Source organism: Coturnix japonica, chromosome Z (assembly GCF_054131305.1).
Source record: "Coturnix japonica strain WE chromosome Z, WE-NBRP24, whole genome shotgun sequence".
Taxonomy (NCBI): Eukaryota; Metazoa; Chordata; class Aves; order Galliformes; family Phasianidae; genus Coturnix; species Coturnix japonica.
In genome coordinates this window covers 54,137,980-54,155,348 of record NC_140702.1, presented here as the reverse complement: position 1 = coordinate 54,155,348, position 17,369 = coordinate 54,137,980, and the positions used below count along the sequence as shown (strand labels likewise).

Here is a 17,369-nt window from a genome sequence, read left to right as displayed (position 1 = left end):
AGTAAAGAGCTGTGAGACTGATCCTTCAGTTGAAGTCAATAAAAATACATGAATGGACTAAGCTTTAAAAGTGTTTGGTAAGCTAGAGCATCCTACATTGGCTTTGAAGATGAAGAGGGGCTGTTCAGCTTTTTGCAGGGAAGGCAAGGGCTTTTGGACATTATTGTATTTATCTGTGTATATTGGTTCACATACTTTTCTTAACTGCAAAGCACAACAAAACCAATGTTTTGTTCAACAGAACTAGAGGAGGCACTGCAAACAAGCTGCATGAAGCAGAGGAGCTCAGAAATTCCTTACTACTCCTGAAAAAAAAATCAATTTAAATTAACAAGAGTGATATCCACGTTCTACACTTCAAAATGCAGGGCAGCTCTTTGAAGGCCAGCTCCCTGTCTCTGTAGCATACAACTCAGAAACACAGGCATGCTCTTGTGAGATATCTAGTAGCAAGTTCTCCAATAAACTGATGAATAAGCAATTGAAAGAAATGTGAGCAAACAGATCACCTTGGGTGGTTAGTAGTGCACATAATAGGACATGCCTTCAGATCCTCAGAGAAGCAAAATAAATTTGGTTTCTAGAATATTTTTTCATCCTGAAAAGTATATAATAATGGGAAAAAGAATCTAATCAGGCCACTTCAAGCTATCTTAGGAACAGAAACACTTGCTTCTGCTCTCTTTCTTTCATTCCCATCCTGCCACAAAGCAACAGAAGTTCCAAATACCAGACAATCCCTCTCTCACTAGAGGAGTGTGAGGAATATTTTGAGGCCCCCAGTATGTACTATCCAGTATTTCCATTACCACAGTCAAAGTAGCAAAATCCTCTGTGGAGTAAAGGGTATAAGCACATTCATTGTGCAGTTCACAAGGTCTTCTTACTCATACTGATCCTGCCACAAGAAGGAAATAGTACCTTCTACAATGAGAAGTTCACTTGCTGAACTCCTGAAAGAGCTTGTAATCTCTTATTGAGGTTCAGAATGCCCACCTCCCTGTCCTTCTGAGTCACCATGTGATCAGGGACTTTCTCATTGATCACTTTATGGATCCAATCGCTCATAGGATCAGAAGGAAATAGTGGAACTTATTTCCATATTCATTCTCTGTTGGATATTTCAGATGGCATAGTGTATTCACAGTCTGCTTGAAAGTATTAGGGGGTGGTGGGTGCTCTCAAAGTTGTTCTAATCAGTGTCTTCCTGCAGTTACATTTTTGTATGTTTAATCTTTTGATCCTGCAGTTACATTTTTGTATGTTTAATATTTCGATCCTTTCCCCTTTATCGTTGTTTTATTTTTGTTTGTTTGTTTTGTTTTGTTTCTGTCTTAATCACATACAGACTCAGAGAGGGCTTATAGATACTACTGCTGCTCATGTTTTGCCTAGCAGAAAAACAAGTAATCATTAGCCAAAAAGTTCAATAATAAATCCAAATTGGAAAATAGTACCAAGCATAGATAATCTTGAATGTTCTTCCAAAAACTTGTCTGATTTTCTGAGCCACTGGTTGGGTCCCATCAACTTATTTCCTTTCTTTATGAATATGCCCCATGGTTTTATGCCTTAGTCTGCTTTTAATGTTGTTCACAGAATCATAAATAGGCTAGGTTGGAAGGGACCGTTCAAGAGCATTTAGTTCCAGCTCCCCTGTCATAGGCTTGGACTTCTTTTTACTAGATCACTTGCATCTCATACTAGCAAAAAAAATTCCTTGGTCCTATAAAGGTGAACATGACAAAAAGGCTTCAAAAGAATAAATAGGGTGAGGATGATTATAATTGAATTCATATAATATGTTTTTTTCCTTTCTATATTTATCCCAGCTCTACCTAAAGATGTGTCTTATCATGTAGCTTGCTTTTTTATTTATGATGAAAGGAGCTTTCATTTCTTTGTGGGGTTGCAACAGCAATAATGAGATTTCTGTGGAAAACTACACTTTAAAAGTCACCACTCCCTTACAAGAGAAAAAAGAGGAGATGGTAGAAGAAAAGGGATTTAAAGCCTCTGCTTTATATGTTTTTAAAAACACTGTGTGCTATATGGAGGCACTTATAGGCAAACAAAAGATCATAGGAAACTAAGCTGACAAAATAAAAAAGTAAAGAAGGAAGCAGATGTCAGTATGCATGTAGAAGTAATAGGTTGCACTAAAATAGTCTGCCTTTTTAAATAGACTGAGTAGTCTTGGGAGACAAGATAAGATTCTTGTATAGGTCTTATTTTAATTAAAAGACATTTGTTGGCATTAGATCCTTACATCTAAGTAAAAGGTCAACTGATTGTCTTTAGGGACAGAGATTACAAGGAAGCCTTTTGTATTATTCCGTTCTTTATATCTATCTATGCTTTTTGACATGAGATACATTTAGCAATGCATTAAAATGTAAGAATTTGTGAGAAATGACAGCAAAATATTTGCTCACATATTTGATCTGCCTGCTTCAGAGCCACTTTTGGGAATTATATATAAAAATGCTCCTAACTCAGTTAAGCTCTTTCAAAATCCCTCTAACATCATTCTCAGATCTTTTTGATTACTGAAAAAGCCTATCCATTTGTGAATGATGTGAGTCAGAAAATAATCAAATGCAAAATGTAAATGATTCACAGTTACAACAAGCTCTTTTAGCTACTTTGAGTGAAGATACTATGAAGGTGGAAGATGAAAGGTCTTTTATGGTCAGAGTATTTCAGTGCTGAGGCTGATACTTCAGCAATTGATACCTATTCACCATGCACACTGGTGAGTAACTTGGCACTACTGCCCTTTCTCTGACTTTTGCTCTGTGGAAAAAAAGGAGAGGGAAGAGATATCAATGAATATTTATCCCAGAAGAACAAAGATGCATTTATCTGTTATTATGATGGAATTCACACATGTACCTTGAACAAAGATATAATGTTGATTTCATACCGTTAATGTTTGGTGTAAAATATATTACAAAAGGTAAAAGGTGCACTTACCATAGCACATTTTATTTTTATTGATTTCAGCTTCCAACATAAACTAATTTAATCTCTATAAATCAAGTTTAAAAAAGAGCGCAATCTCTCTTCTGCTCCTTTACCACTGAGAGTGATTTCTAGCTTGAATTTCAGGTCTCTGTATGCAGCAAGTTTTTTCCTTTGCACTTTGCTGTGACAGAAATTACCATACAGTTGAAGCTATTTAAAACGAACAGAAGAAAATGCTTGTTAGCTTGTTGAAATGATGCGATCAGTACCCCCTTGAACATTTTCTCACATAAAATGGTGGAACAGTAATTGGAAGTAAAATAATTGACTTTGAACTTCAGGATTCTCTCACTCATGTGGTTCAATATCAGAAGGTCTTGTGCTTTCTTTTTTGTAGTAGTCATAAAGGAATATCCTACAAGTCTGCATTTTTAAACAATCTCTCTTTGAAAATTTGCTATTCACTTGCACTTAGATCATGTATTCTGGGAAAAATATGTAATATAATCAAGGCCCAGATATTTTCTGGCTAGCTTATATTGAGAGACCACTTTCTGTACAGTTTCTTTAAAGCCAATTAACTATTTCTAATGAAAGGATTGCAATGTACAGTCATTCATGTTGGTAATTTTCAATCTACTAAATATATTTGTTGTTTTTGTTTTTTGTTTTTTCGTTTTTGTTTTTTTTCCTCACTCTTCATGTATCTATTTGTTTCTTATTTGAACTATATCTGGATTTTCTGCCTGGACCTCTTTCAAACTGAAATATACATTTCATACTTATATCTTAAAATTGTAGTGAACTTCTGCTTTTGTTTTCCCACTTTTTTATTAATAAAATTAGCATTTTTTATTTTTTTTTAAGAGTAGGCTGTACATCTGCAGTGCAAATCTGAATAATGAAATAAAGGCAATTTTCTTCAAGTGCATGCCTTTCTCCTCAAAAAAAAAAAAAAAAAAAGAGGAAAAAAAAAGAAAAAAATACAACTCTTTACAAGATACAAGACAAATGACACAAAAGTGAAAGGGCACTGATACAAACTGGATAGGCTTACAACATAATTGAATTAAGTCTTGTGTGCCACATATGATCACAAAGCAGGGCCATGTCTTGAGCACTCTGAATGTAGGGAGGCTGCCAGTCAATAAAAAGACCCTTTAAACTGGTTAAATGCATCATGAGCGTGTGCAGAACCCTCCTAGCTAACAGGTGGCTGAATAAAACTCAGCTGGTGTTGCACAGGGCTATAGCATTGACCTTCTTTAGGATAATTTCAGCCCTCTTAAAAAAAAAAAATAAAAAAAAATTGTTACTGTACTTGGTGTAGTGGAAACAATTTAAGGATGAATAATTTCTTTTAGTCCCTTGAGGCACCGGTGGCTAGCCCTCGGCTCTCTCTTTCTGTGTCTCTCAACTGAATTAACATAAAGGAACAGTGACAACAGCAAGCTGAAAAGCGTAGCTGGTGGGAGGATTAAGTATATCATTGAAAGGAATTATGTTGTAAATGACTGGGAGGGGTAGGGGCTTCTGTTCCTTGGTCCCATCTGGTCTTTAAAGAATACCTTGTTGTAATTACCCCCAGATGGCTTTGTGCTACGCTGGGTCTGGACAGCCAGGTGCCACTGTATCCTGCTGGGTGTGATATTCATTGCTGCATGCAGTGACAAAAATGGACTTTATTACAACCTAATTTCTTCCAGGGTATTACACAAATATGAAATGAACATAGCTTATCAAACAAGAGCTTAGTGTGCCAGGAACAGAAGCTGTCACACCTAAGACAAGAATGCCTTGTTATTTTACTTTCAACAATTGTCTTGAAAGGTGGAACTATCAACAATTTAGTGTTTGTCTGCTAATAAATATATATTATATCATGTTAGCCGTTTTTTCAGGAACCAAAATGTTCAAATAAATCCGAAGCAATTTCTGGAAATGAGAGAATAACAAAAGATTGTTACAAATTCAGTTTTATGACAAGATTTACTGTAGGTTAAGTTCAGGCTCACCCCTGGAAGGCTTTAGCACACAGGCTGTCCTGTCTCAGCCTCAGCTGCAGGGCTAACTAGGCCTATGTGCAAAGTACAGACTTTGCTGTTTCTTCTTTTATTGACATAAATATTAAACTATATTTGCTTCATGTAGTTCCTTATACTGTTACTTCCAAAATTACATTAGTCTTATGTTTTCATGTTTTCTTTCAAAAGTTAGTTTTTAAAGCTATTCTTAAGCAGTCGTTATCACTACTAAAAATACTGTCATTTTCCAGAATGAATAATAATAATAATAATAATAATATGAAAAACTTGAGGAAGAAGTGGCAAAACAAGAATAAAAATCTTAACCTTCTCTGAAGCAACTGGACATATTTCTAAAACAAGGGGGAAGCCAGGGATTCCCACTGAAGTCCAATGCCCAAATCAAGGGAAGATTTTAAAACTGTAGCAGTCGTAAACACACAGTGGAAGCAGAAGAAATCCCTTTTTTTCTGTCCTTTCCTTCTCTCTATACTGAAGCAAACTTACAAAGAGTTTATTTTCCAGAAAGTGTATTTAATGAGGTCCTAAACAGTTGAAGGTACTGCCTGGAACTTGCTGCTGTACTCTAAGGCAGCTTCAGCTATGTCATTTGAGTGCTGTGCTGGAGCAAGTGAGACTTCTTACTTGATCTATATGGACACTATAGTCTATTTCTAACTTAACTGTAAACTAACTAACGTGGAGACAGTTAGCAGCAGTGGTTTACAGTGGATAAGCCAGCAAGTACCTATAGCATGTTCTCTTATTTCTCAACTATGCTGCTAGAGGTACTGCTGAGTAAGCAGTGCACTGGTCCATGAACAGAGACTGTTGTCTCAACAATGCTTGGTCACTAAAGCCACAAACAACACTTGCTGCTTTTCTGAGGTTTGAAAGCAAAAGAAAATCGCATCACCAGTTTCTTGTGGCTTCACTTATCTAAGCCCAGATTGTCTGTCCCCATCCTTTGACTACAATATCATGTAGTCAAAGTGAGAGAAGATGTAACTGCATTGTGAACATGCCCAAAAGATGTTAGAAACCTGTTGAATAAAGACATACTCTTTACATCTTCTAAGTTGCCAGTGAAAATACACAAGCAGTCTCACAGCTGAGTACCTAGCCCTCTTCACTGCTGTCATCTTGATTGCAATATACTTCAGAGGCAGTGGTCTGCTTTGCTTCCACCCTGAGGTTCTTTGATTCTGTCCTGACACCGTAAAGCTTAAGACTGATTTTTTCAGTACACTAAAGTACTTTTGTCATACAGAAAAAGCAAACTTCTAAAAAGTAATTACATTGTGATATGTTGTTTTGTTTTGCTTTGTCTCTGATGCATATATCAATCAACAATCAAACAAAAAAGTGAACAATCAACTTGTTCACTAGCTACACTATTTTAACTTGGCAATAACCAATTACTATAACAAATTATTACTCTCTTTGTTTATAATCCACCCTTCTTTCTTTACACTACAGATAACTTCAAATCAGTTATATGAAAAAAATTCCAAGCAAAGTGAAATGTTTTTCCATTTTTTCTCCATGACTTGAACAACCAAGGATTTTGGAGTGTCTCTAGTTGGCTCCTGTTCACCAACTACAGGAAGTTCAAATTCATCTATGAAACCCTTGTGTCATCTTCCATCACCATTTGAATACTGTCAAAAGAAATCTAAGTGTTGTGTCAGTGACATGGCAGATAAGTGCATTAGTCAGTCAGATCCTTTGCTATCAAATATGATGGGAAAAAGTTCTGGCATTAGAGAGGTCAGACTTGTGCTGACTTAGTACTGTGTAGTGGCAAGTTTCTGTATAATGATCATACTTTCAAGAGGTATTTTCTCTCCTCTTTCTCTCTTTCCCCACTTTTCTCTCTCCTTTTTCTCTGTTTTGAGTACACATATCTTTATATGTGCTTTTTGAAAGCTATATTATATTGGAGGTGTTCATCACAGTTGATTAATTTTAAATAAATACATATAATGATTGGTGTTGGAAGGAATCATAAAGATCATCTCGTTCCAAACTCTGTCATTGGCAGAGTCATATTCCAGAGTCATATTCTAATTCTGACCACAATTAATTCATTGCTGTGTCAATCATGCCAATTCTGGTTTTCACAAGCTACCTTTAGTAAGTCTCCATGAGACTTCTAACATCTCAGTACTCAGCTTCTTCCTCCAAATATACTGATGGTGAAGAAATTTGCTGGATAGCAAATGGTCATCACACAGCCCTAAACCCATCAACCCTGAGTAATCAATTTGGAAGGAGGAGATTAAGGAAGCAGTGTTCCTACACCATAAGCAAAGATCAGGTTCATGATCACCTGAGGAAACTCAACATCTATGAGTCTATGGGTCCTGATGAGATGCATCCCAAAGTCCTGAGGGAATTCACAAATGTAGTCACCAGGCCACTCGCAATATTTGAAAAGCCGTGGCAATCAGGTAAAGTCCTTGGTGAATGGAAAAAGGACAACTTGTTTTTAATAACAGTAAAGAGGGTGACCTTGGGAACTACCAACCAGTCTCATCTCTGTTCCAGAAAAGATCATGGAGCAGTTACTCCTGGAAGCTATGATAAGGCACGTGGAAAAAGTGATATGGGAGAACCAGCATGGTTTCACCAAGAGCAAATCCTGCTTTACCAGCCTAGTGACCTTCTAAGATGATGTAAATGCACTAGTGGACAAGGAATGAGCCACTGATGTTATCTATCTGGAATTCAGTAAGGCCTTTGACACAGTACTCCACAAAATCATAGAATCATGGAATCGTAGAATTTCTTAGGTCTGAAAAAAGTCCAACCACAACCTAACCATACTACCCTAACTCTTAACAACCCTCCGCTAAATCATGTCCCTGAGCGCCACATCCAAACAGTTTTTAAACACATCCAGGGATGGTGACTCAGTTACCTGCCTGGGGAGCCTATTCCAGTGCTTAGCAAAGCACTTAAAGAAGTTTTTCCTGATATCCAACCTAAACTTACCCTGGCACAACTTAAAGCCATTTTTACCGAGTACAGGGGCAAAATTACTTCCCTAGTCCTGCTCACCACACCATTCCTGATACAAGCCAGGATGCCCTTGGCCTTCTTGGTCACCTCGGCACACTGCCGGCTCATATTCAGCCCACTGTCCATCAATACACCAAGGTCTCTTTCCATCAGGCAGCTTTCCAGCCACTCTTCCCCAAACCTGTAGGGATGCCTGGGGTTGTTGTGGCCAAAATGCAAGACCAACACTAGCCCCTGTTGAAACTCATACTGTTTGCCTTGGCCCATCAGTCCAGTCTATCCAGGCCCTTCTGTAGTGCCTTTCTTTCACACAGATCAACTCTCCCTCCCAGATTGGTATTGTCTACAAACCTTCTAAAGGTGAAATCAATTCCCTCATCAAGATAGTTAATAGAGATGTTAAATAGAAGTGGCCCCAGTACCAAGCCCTTGGGGACACCACTCATGACCGGCCACCACATCCATCTCTCTAAATTGGAATGGTATGGGTTTGATGGGTGGGATGCTCAATGGACATATTACTGACTGCAGGATTAAATTGAGAGAGTAGTGGCCAATGGCTCCATGTCTGTATAGAGATCAGTGATGAGTAGTTTTCCCCAGGGATCAGTCCTGGACTGATACTGCTTAATATCTACATAATTACACCTACAGAGGGGTCTAGTGCATGCTCAACAAGTCTGATGATGATACTAAGCTGTGGGGTACTGTCAGTGTGCCTCAGGGACAGGATGTCATGGGATCTAGACAGGCTAAGCAGTGTACTCAGGGGAATCTCATCCCTGAGATTTGAGATCTTGTTGAGAGCTGTCCAGTTATTTAGTGGATGCTCTGCCCTTAAAATTTTCAAGGTCAGGCTCTGGGCTTCTTCCTGTTCATTGCGGCAGAGTTGGACTAGATGACCTTTAAATAGTCCCAAATTCTGTGATTCTTTGTTATTTGCCTTGCTGTAAACCTTCCATGTAGCAGAAGAAAAAACTCCATTATTACATTAATAAGTATACTGCCCTTCTACTTTGTGTACACATTCTTTTCAAATTGGGGAGACTTTGTAAAAGAGATGACTTCTGTATGCAGAAAATTGTAAGCTTCTTGTATCAAAGATAAGTAAAGAAATCAAAGAAGTAGTATGATCTTAATATGTATGACTTGTTGACATCAATTAATCTGACTTTTAGACTTCAGAACTAGACTTGCTTTAAGAGATTATCTATTTCTAAGCAGTTTTTACAACCTATGATTAATGATTACTTTCTGAACGCAAAGCATTAATACAGTCCCTCAGTAGGTATGTTCATCCAAGAAACTGAATCTTTACAGGACAAGCAGAATCACAGAGCACAGGAGATGACATATTTATTGATGAAAATACTGTTTTGTCAATACCACCAAAGTGAAGCTATGTCATATTGAGCTATCTTGCCAGAAAGATCTAGTGTGGTGGGCTTGCACTGTTAGGCTTGTTTTGTTTTGTTTTATTTTGTGGTGTTTTATATTTGAAAAAATAAAAGCTTTTGTAAGAAGAGTTAGGCAGAAGAAATTATATTTGTTGAGCATTTCTCAGCCTTCTGTGTCTACTAGTTAATCAGATTAAGATGCAGCATTTCAGGATACATATTCAGTGTTAGTATAGATTTGGTGTTGCATGTTACCCGTCAATTTACATGGAGATTCTGCACATACCTGAGTAGGAAATACACAAGATAATAAACTGAGCAAACTTCATTCTGTTGAAATTTTGCTGCAGCTCCTGAGACATGTTTTTTTTCAGTACTGGATGAAATGAGTGAAACTACTTCAGAGGAACTACATGAGCACAGACATGAAAACACAGATGGTAACTGGAATAACCCAGAATTGGCATCTAAATTTACATATTAATATACAACATATATATGAATATGTATAAATATACATAGGAACCTCTTTCTCCTTCTCTTATTGTGAGATTTTTAAGCTGAATTAATATATTTATTGAAAATAATTTTTTAGAAAAAGTCTACTCTTACATACTTTTCAGGTCAGTCATCTTGAGGCAAGGTGTAGAATTGCAGTGCAGTTTAAAAGTGGCAGCAGAAAATCTCCTCTGACAAAACAGCATGGCCTTAATGAGAAAAATACGATGCATTTTCAGGCTGGTGAGTTGAGTGTAAATTTTCAGTATTTGCTAAGCTGAAAGCCTTATTGTTTCATAGTTGGAATTTACAGGTAATCAGAAATGACTCCATCCTAGTGTTGGGGATCTTCCACTCAAATTTCACTCAGTAAGCTTTCAAACAGCCTTAAAGTCAAGTCAGACCTCAACCATTCTCCAAAATGCCATGAACCCTCTTCTACACATGGACATATCTTTTTAATTATTATTAACCTGAATCACTTGACTTTACAGTGATTTATGGACCTTTATGAGATGGAGCCTTGCAGTGCAACGTGGTTACCACAGGCAGAGTATGAATCACAGCAGGAGACATGCAGTTGGTGTAAAGCTTTGCTGAGCCCTGTCTTAAAAAACAGCAGTGTTCTGCTGTTTGCTGCAAAAGCTGTATGTTATGCTGTTTTAGGGGAGGTGGTATAGAGTTGGCATAGAGATGTTGTCACTGATTCTCTATAGACTACTCCTAAATTAATAATAACTGGCCATTAAGTGGGACAGTGAACATGGGGGCCAAGCTGAGGGTAGGTTCTAGCACAGAAGGTGAAGATGTGAGCTGGAATGGAAAGTGGGATGCAAAATAGAGTGTATACAAAGATGACTGATTAGAATGATTCCTGGGAAAGCAGAAAGGACAAATGCTGAAAGACTTCCACAGTCATTTTAACTGAGCCATATTTAACTCCCTTCAACTCAGCGCTCCTCAACCATTTGGCTCACAACACTGTGCATTTTATGTACAATCCAACTATCTCTAAATACAATCCATCCTTTCTACTGTTTTCATTGGGAAGGCAACCACTCTGATAACAGTTGGTCCCGTGAGTTTAAATATTCTTATGTCATATGTTCTACATTTTTTCTTCTATTTTTCTCTAAAATCACCAACCCCGTAACTATTTCAATAACAAATACTTAGTGGGAAGGAATGTTATGTAAAATAGGCATGCAGCTCTAGAGTAGGTATTTATTTTGTGTAAAGGAATGATATAGGTAATATCCTGTAAGCCTGATTTTCTTTCTAACTGTCTCATTAATGCAAAAGTATGTGCAGTTGTGGGGTTCTGTTCTGTGTAGTATAACTAGTTCAAAAATTGTTAATTCCAAAACAGTGGAAGTTGTGCACTGAAATTTTGATTCTATCATATCTTCTTCTAAGCATTTTGGAAAAAAGAAAGAATGATGAACTTAAAAAGCAGTCCATGACACCGAGAAGGATTTTTGTTTTAAATAAATATTATTGCCAAGGACTAATATAGTGAGATTATTGCTGCTACGGAGTTAAGGAAAATGAGAATGTTTATGGGATTTGTCTGACTGTTTTTGTTTAAAATGAAGCTGTAGTGCACCATAAGGTCCATTTGAGGTATATGTTCTTTATAATGATAAAAAAGCTGCATAATGCATTGGTCCAATATTATGACTAATGTAGTCTGAAGACCTGTCCTTTAGTTTGTGTTAGTCTCTATTGGAAAGCTATTTACAAAATTAACAAATTCAGTTTTTCTTGAAACAGCATTTTAGTGATATTTCCCTCCCAACCCCCATTTCAGAAGTGATGTTTGTGAGGATTGTGGCTGCCATAACAGAGAATGAGTGATCACTCCTGCTTCTTAATGAGTGCAAATCACAGGAGAAAAATTTCTTCTGCTGGGTGGGAGGTGAATGGGAAATTCAATTCTGAACTATAATGTTCTGGAGTAGATGATGAGAGTGTGGAAACTTTCAAAAAATTTTTTTGTCAGGGATTAAAAGAAAAATCTCATTTGTTTGCAGATATAATAAGTATGCAACATACTCCTAATACATTTCTACAGATAGTTGAATATTTCATAAAAAATGGTGTGGAATAAGAATGCACTCAATTTTCTTCTTCTCTGCTATTTGTGATTACTTAGTGCACAATATGCTTTTAAAGCAGCATCTTGAAAACAGAGTACATTATATAGACATTGTGTAGAAATCTACAACCACAGTATCCTGACAGGAAGCACTCATAATTGTAATACTTTTCTTTGACATCTAAACTGAACGATAAATTTCATGAGCCATTTTTTTTTTGAAAGTTGAAGAGGTTGTGGTTTGTAATGCCCAGATAGAAAATGACTCTGAAATACAAGAAAAATACTCATGGCCAACAAAGGAATACTGCTGTATTCCTGTAAAGTATTCACAGGGAGAGGAGTAACAATATTTTATGCATTCAAAATTGTATTTAAGAAAGCAATAAAAGACTTCACAAAAACTCAATCATGCAGTCTATATAGCTTTCTGTTGAAAAGTAGAAAGAAAAGTATTAAGAAAACTTAGCAAAAAGTGTGATATCTCACTAATGGGAAATGCAGTATAGAGTCTGAACTAATTTTGAGGTGCACATAGAGTTCATGCAACAACTTTCAATTTTACAATTCAACATATATTTTTTTTTTCTATCAGAGCAAAGATCTACAGACTTTATCTCTTTCATTCTAGAGTGACTACATTAAAACATACCTTCTGACCTATGACACTTCTACACATTTTCCCTGTTGCATCCTCCATTTTCTGTTTATTTAATTGTGGAGAACAGAAACAAGGTTGAAATAGTAATAGAATGAAAAATCCATCTACATTCCAATTACTTATTTAGAGCACATACCTCTTAATCTCAAAAGTATGTAAGCTCCAGTATGTAAGGACATTCAATTTTTCACAAGGCAGAGCAAACAAGTTCTGTGACTGAAACTGTGTAAATTAACTTACAATAATTTATCATCAAATGCTTCCTTTGAGAAGTTTGTATGGACTTATGAAACTGCAGAGCATAGGCATAAACAACATCTTGTAGATAAATGGCAATTCAAATATATTTATGATAACCATCAGTATGTCTTCACAGAAAACCCTCTCTCATCAGATCTGATTGCCACTACAGTACTCTACAATTGTGAAGATAAGAGGATATTATTTTCTGGCATTTCATTCTTTTTCTCTAATTTTTTTTTATTTTATCTCACCTTATACTTTATCCTCCAAATGCAAAATTATGATAACTTGTCAGCCACATCTTGTAGTGTAAGAAAATTGAAAATTAGATTGGACAGAGATAGCAAAACATATGGCCCATCTATTCTGTAATCAAATATCTCCCTAGTTCTAATCAGTAAAAGGACAAGCCAGCTGAAATGCTTGTGCACATCTTTACATGATATTCTCAGTGTCATCTGAACCAAGCAAAAGATTGTGCAGGGATTGTGTGAGGCTGGCTGCGGTATTGATTCTTCATTAAGATACTCAGTAGCAAAAAGAAATTCTGCGTGACTATTAAAACATGCTCCTGAAAACACTACGAAGTATCCTTGTCTTGAAAATACCTTCTCAGACAAATTTTAATGCACAACTTATAAAACAATCCAGTAATAATTTTGAATCAGACAATTGACTTAACAGTCAAAAAATTCATAAAGCTGTTGGAGAGCAGTAAAAATTATAAAAAAAAAAATAAAAAAAATCTTATTCTGTGTCTCCTGGGATACTGATTAATTGCTGTATAACAGGAAAGAAAAAAACAATTAAAGCAGTGCTGTGTTTGCGTTACTATACTTACTGGTCTGTCAGGTTTTCCAGTATTAGCCTCCATTTTCACAGGTTTTCAAAGCCAGTAGGAAGCTGGTACCCACAAGATCAGCTATTCTTCAAGGTTTAAGTCCTTAAAGGAATGTGCATTTAATTACTTATTACTTATTACTTACTTATTACTTATGTGTGCCCCGGTGGCACAAGTGGTAGGAATGCCGTGTTGCAATACTGAAGGCCCTGGGTTCGAATCCCCCCTGTGGCGCAAGTGGTAGAAGTGCCGCTCTGCTACACAGGATGCTCAAATCCCAGGGGGTTGGACTCAATGACCTCTAAGGTCCCTTCCAACCTGCATGAGACTATGATACTATGATACTTTGGGTGGTGTTCTGATCATGATTATCCTGCTGGAAATCTGGATTAATATTGTATTAACAGAGCACAATCTTTCTGGACCATATTTCTAAGAAATAATTCTGTTTAAACATTCCACATGAAATCATCAGTTCTGCACAATAGTGTTTAAACACGGGTGATTTCAGAGATGAAGAAAGTACTGCAGTGCCAGTAGCTATTGTAATGATTGGATTATTTTTGAACATAATAGGGTGAACATGGTACACCTGTCACTAGATTAGCATTTCTTTATGTGCTAAAGTTGTTGAAATGATAGTGAAGAGCTAGCTCTTGATGAGGCACAGATGATGGATGAACTGGACAGAGCTTTAATAAAACACAGAAAGGTTTCAGAAGGATAGGAAGAAGTGTGAGCTTTTTTCCAATTAGAAAATTACCTTTCAAAGTTTAGAAGCCACTAGCTAAGATGAATTATGTTTCTAGATCTGCCAGCCTGCATAAAGTACTTTCAGTACTTTCAGGTGACAAACCTGAACTGATATTGAGATCCACATTCATGTGCTTTATATTTTTTCTGACCAATATAAAAACAAAAGAAAAGAAAAACCTCGCTTAAGAAATAAGGACTGAGATACATCTACTTCATCTACTTATTTTTATCCACGTTGAAGCAGGGGCCAAATATGGAGGATTATACTTAGACATTTATTTAGCTTTGTTCTTGTGAAATTGGTGTTGAATAGCTTCTTTCTACCTATAATACAAGTGCTCACAGAATTAAAATGGCTTTAATCAAATTTTAACAGGTTCCTTATTTAATGCTTTTTAGTTCTCTGAATGGGAAAACAATGTCAAAAAAAGAATATTCTATCATATATATTCTATCATATAATGAGACATCGTGATTTACATCACCTCAGTTAGGTAATAGGAATATTAAAAGAGCAACCCTAATAAGAGTTTGTCTATTTTGAAGCTTTAAAATTGAGTGTATACCTTGTTTTTGATTCCCATCATTATCTTGGAAACTTTCTGAGGCTCAACCATGAGTACAGACAAGCTCAAGAAAATTAGGCCTGAAAAAAAGAGCTTTTTTGTTTAAGAGCTATTAATTTGGAAATTCCTGGGTGAACACTTTGAAAACAGTACTTCTACTGGAACCAGCCCTACAATATATCATCATACTACAAGCTGAAGTACTACATCATACTACAAGAAAAGCAACACACAAATAACTTCCAAGTACTAATGCAGACAGATGTTAATTTTTGCTGAATTAAGGAAAAGCAGACTTTATCACAGAAGTTTCAAAAAAGTATTGCTGTTGAAATTAATCACAAGTGACATTTGAAATATTGCCTATTTTCCAATTACGTGCTTATTTTACAAGGCATTTAAAGAAAATTATTTGATGTATAAAAATCAATTTTTTTCCTTCTTTTCTCTGTACGTACAGTTCTGAAATCAGTACTGGAGAATTTACTAGTTTTAAAGCAACACACATGATAAAGTTTCACACAATAATATTAACCTTGCTGAGAAAAGGATTTCGTTAAGAGTGGGTTAACCACAGTTAGTAGGTTAAAGTGTGCAGACATCAGGTTAAAGTGTACTGAACCAAGTGTATTGAGAAAGACATAACAGTGCTGTGTCTTGTGGAGGGCTGTTGCTGCCTCTCTAGGTGATGGAGGAGTCAGTGACAAAATGAGGTAGTGACCCACTCAAAGATGTCTAACATATGCTGGCACAGATGCTACCAGACGTCTCCCACAGGGAAGGAGACAGGGAGCATTTATTGAATATTAGGGAAATTTGTATCAGAGAGGATTAAAGCTTCTTTCTTTTCTTTACCTTTTCTGGGGGGAGATGGGAAGAGAAAGGAGAGGGATCATGTCATTACCCTGCTACAGTGAAAGACAAAAGATAAGCAACTCAAGTTCAACTTTGTGATCTGCCCCCACCAAAGCCACATGTTTGAGCAACAGCAGATTAATGTGAAGATCTCTGGAGATAAGAGTTTAAATCTAGGTCAGATCCCTACGGTAGCATTTTGAGATGGAATATAAAAATGTTTGTGCTATTTTTGCTCCAATGATAGAATGAAATTGTTCACTGCCACATTTTACATTTTATTTTATAAACTGCTTGATTTCAACAGATTTAAAATTCACTTACATGTCAAATAAGTGTTTTAAACCAAAGTTGTTTACTAGTCACTTGTTTTCATCTGTTACCTTTATTAATGAGATTTATAAAGCAAGTTCAACTTAGTGCTACATGGGCACACACCACTACAGGAACACAGGAACAAAGAGCCTAATTTTTGACTGAGTGAAATTGCCCACAGGAGGAAAGCTGATGGCTCAAACTGAAATGAAGATATGCAGAAATAGTGGGTAGGAAAATAGTAGATATCATTTTTATGACACATCGTAGAGTTCATGTAGCGTGTTTTGTACAAAGCCTGGCTGAATTTGTTGAGTTTGTCAGACTGAGAAATATGTCAGGATAATACAAAATGTACACATTTTCCCAAAATATATGCAAATTTGGGAGTATTTCTTATGACTGATATGTCTTTTTCATTGCAGTACTTCTTAGCAGTAAGCCTGCACTTAAAAATGAAGACAATAAAAATGAATATAGTAACAAATTGAATATTTTCTTGAACTTTTCTCCTTGTATGTTTTTTTTTGTTTATTTGTTTGTTTTGTTTTGTTATGCTTACTTTGCTTTGAATTGCTTTGCTTTTTTGAGAAGGAGAAAGAGGCAAGAGAACTCAAGCTACAAGCCCTCCAACTCTCTGATATATCCCGTGGGAAAGACATTTGCCTGGTAATTTTTGAAAACATCTTCCCCAGTGAAGATAATATTGGCTGAGTCTTTACAGAAAGATTCCATTTCATGAACTATAATTTGAGAACAAATTTTAAAGAAAATATTTGCGTGCAGAAATGGTATGTACAACTTTTACATCAGATTTTGGATTTCCTGATTTTGCCAAAAGGTGCCACAAGATAAGAATCATTTGACAGGCAGACAATGTTTTCAGAGAAAAGAGAGAACTTGTTACCAAATGTCCCAACTGAAGTAAGTTAACTGGCTCACAGACTCGATTCCCATTAATTTTTCACACCGTGGTTTGTCTTCTGCATTACGTTCTTAAATGTTGAGTGCTGTAAAGGCATATTCTTTTTTCTGAAAAGAAGCTTCAGAACTGGGACCAGCCAACTTGTTTGTCTCATACAGGCTAGGACCCCCCCCCCCCATCTACAACTCATGTTCTGTCT

General features: G+C 36.4%; 1 long non-coding RNA gene across 3 annotated transcripts in view; it reads right to left on the bottom strand.

Annotated features, from left to right (window-relative positions):
* The window catches only part of LOC107305975 (uncharacterized), a 71,962-nt gene extending 58,139 nt beyond the window's left edge, over window positions 1-13,823 (bottom strand). For all 3 annotated transcript variants that reach the window (XR_004305614.2, XR_014939126.1, XR_014939125.1), the window contains exon 1: window positions 13,754-13,823. This is a non-coding gene — a long non-coding RNA (uncharacterized LOC107305975). The remainder of the gene's footprint in view (window positions 1-13,753) is intronic.
* Window positions 13,824-17,369: the final 3,546 nt, after the last annotated feature.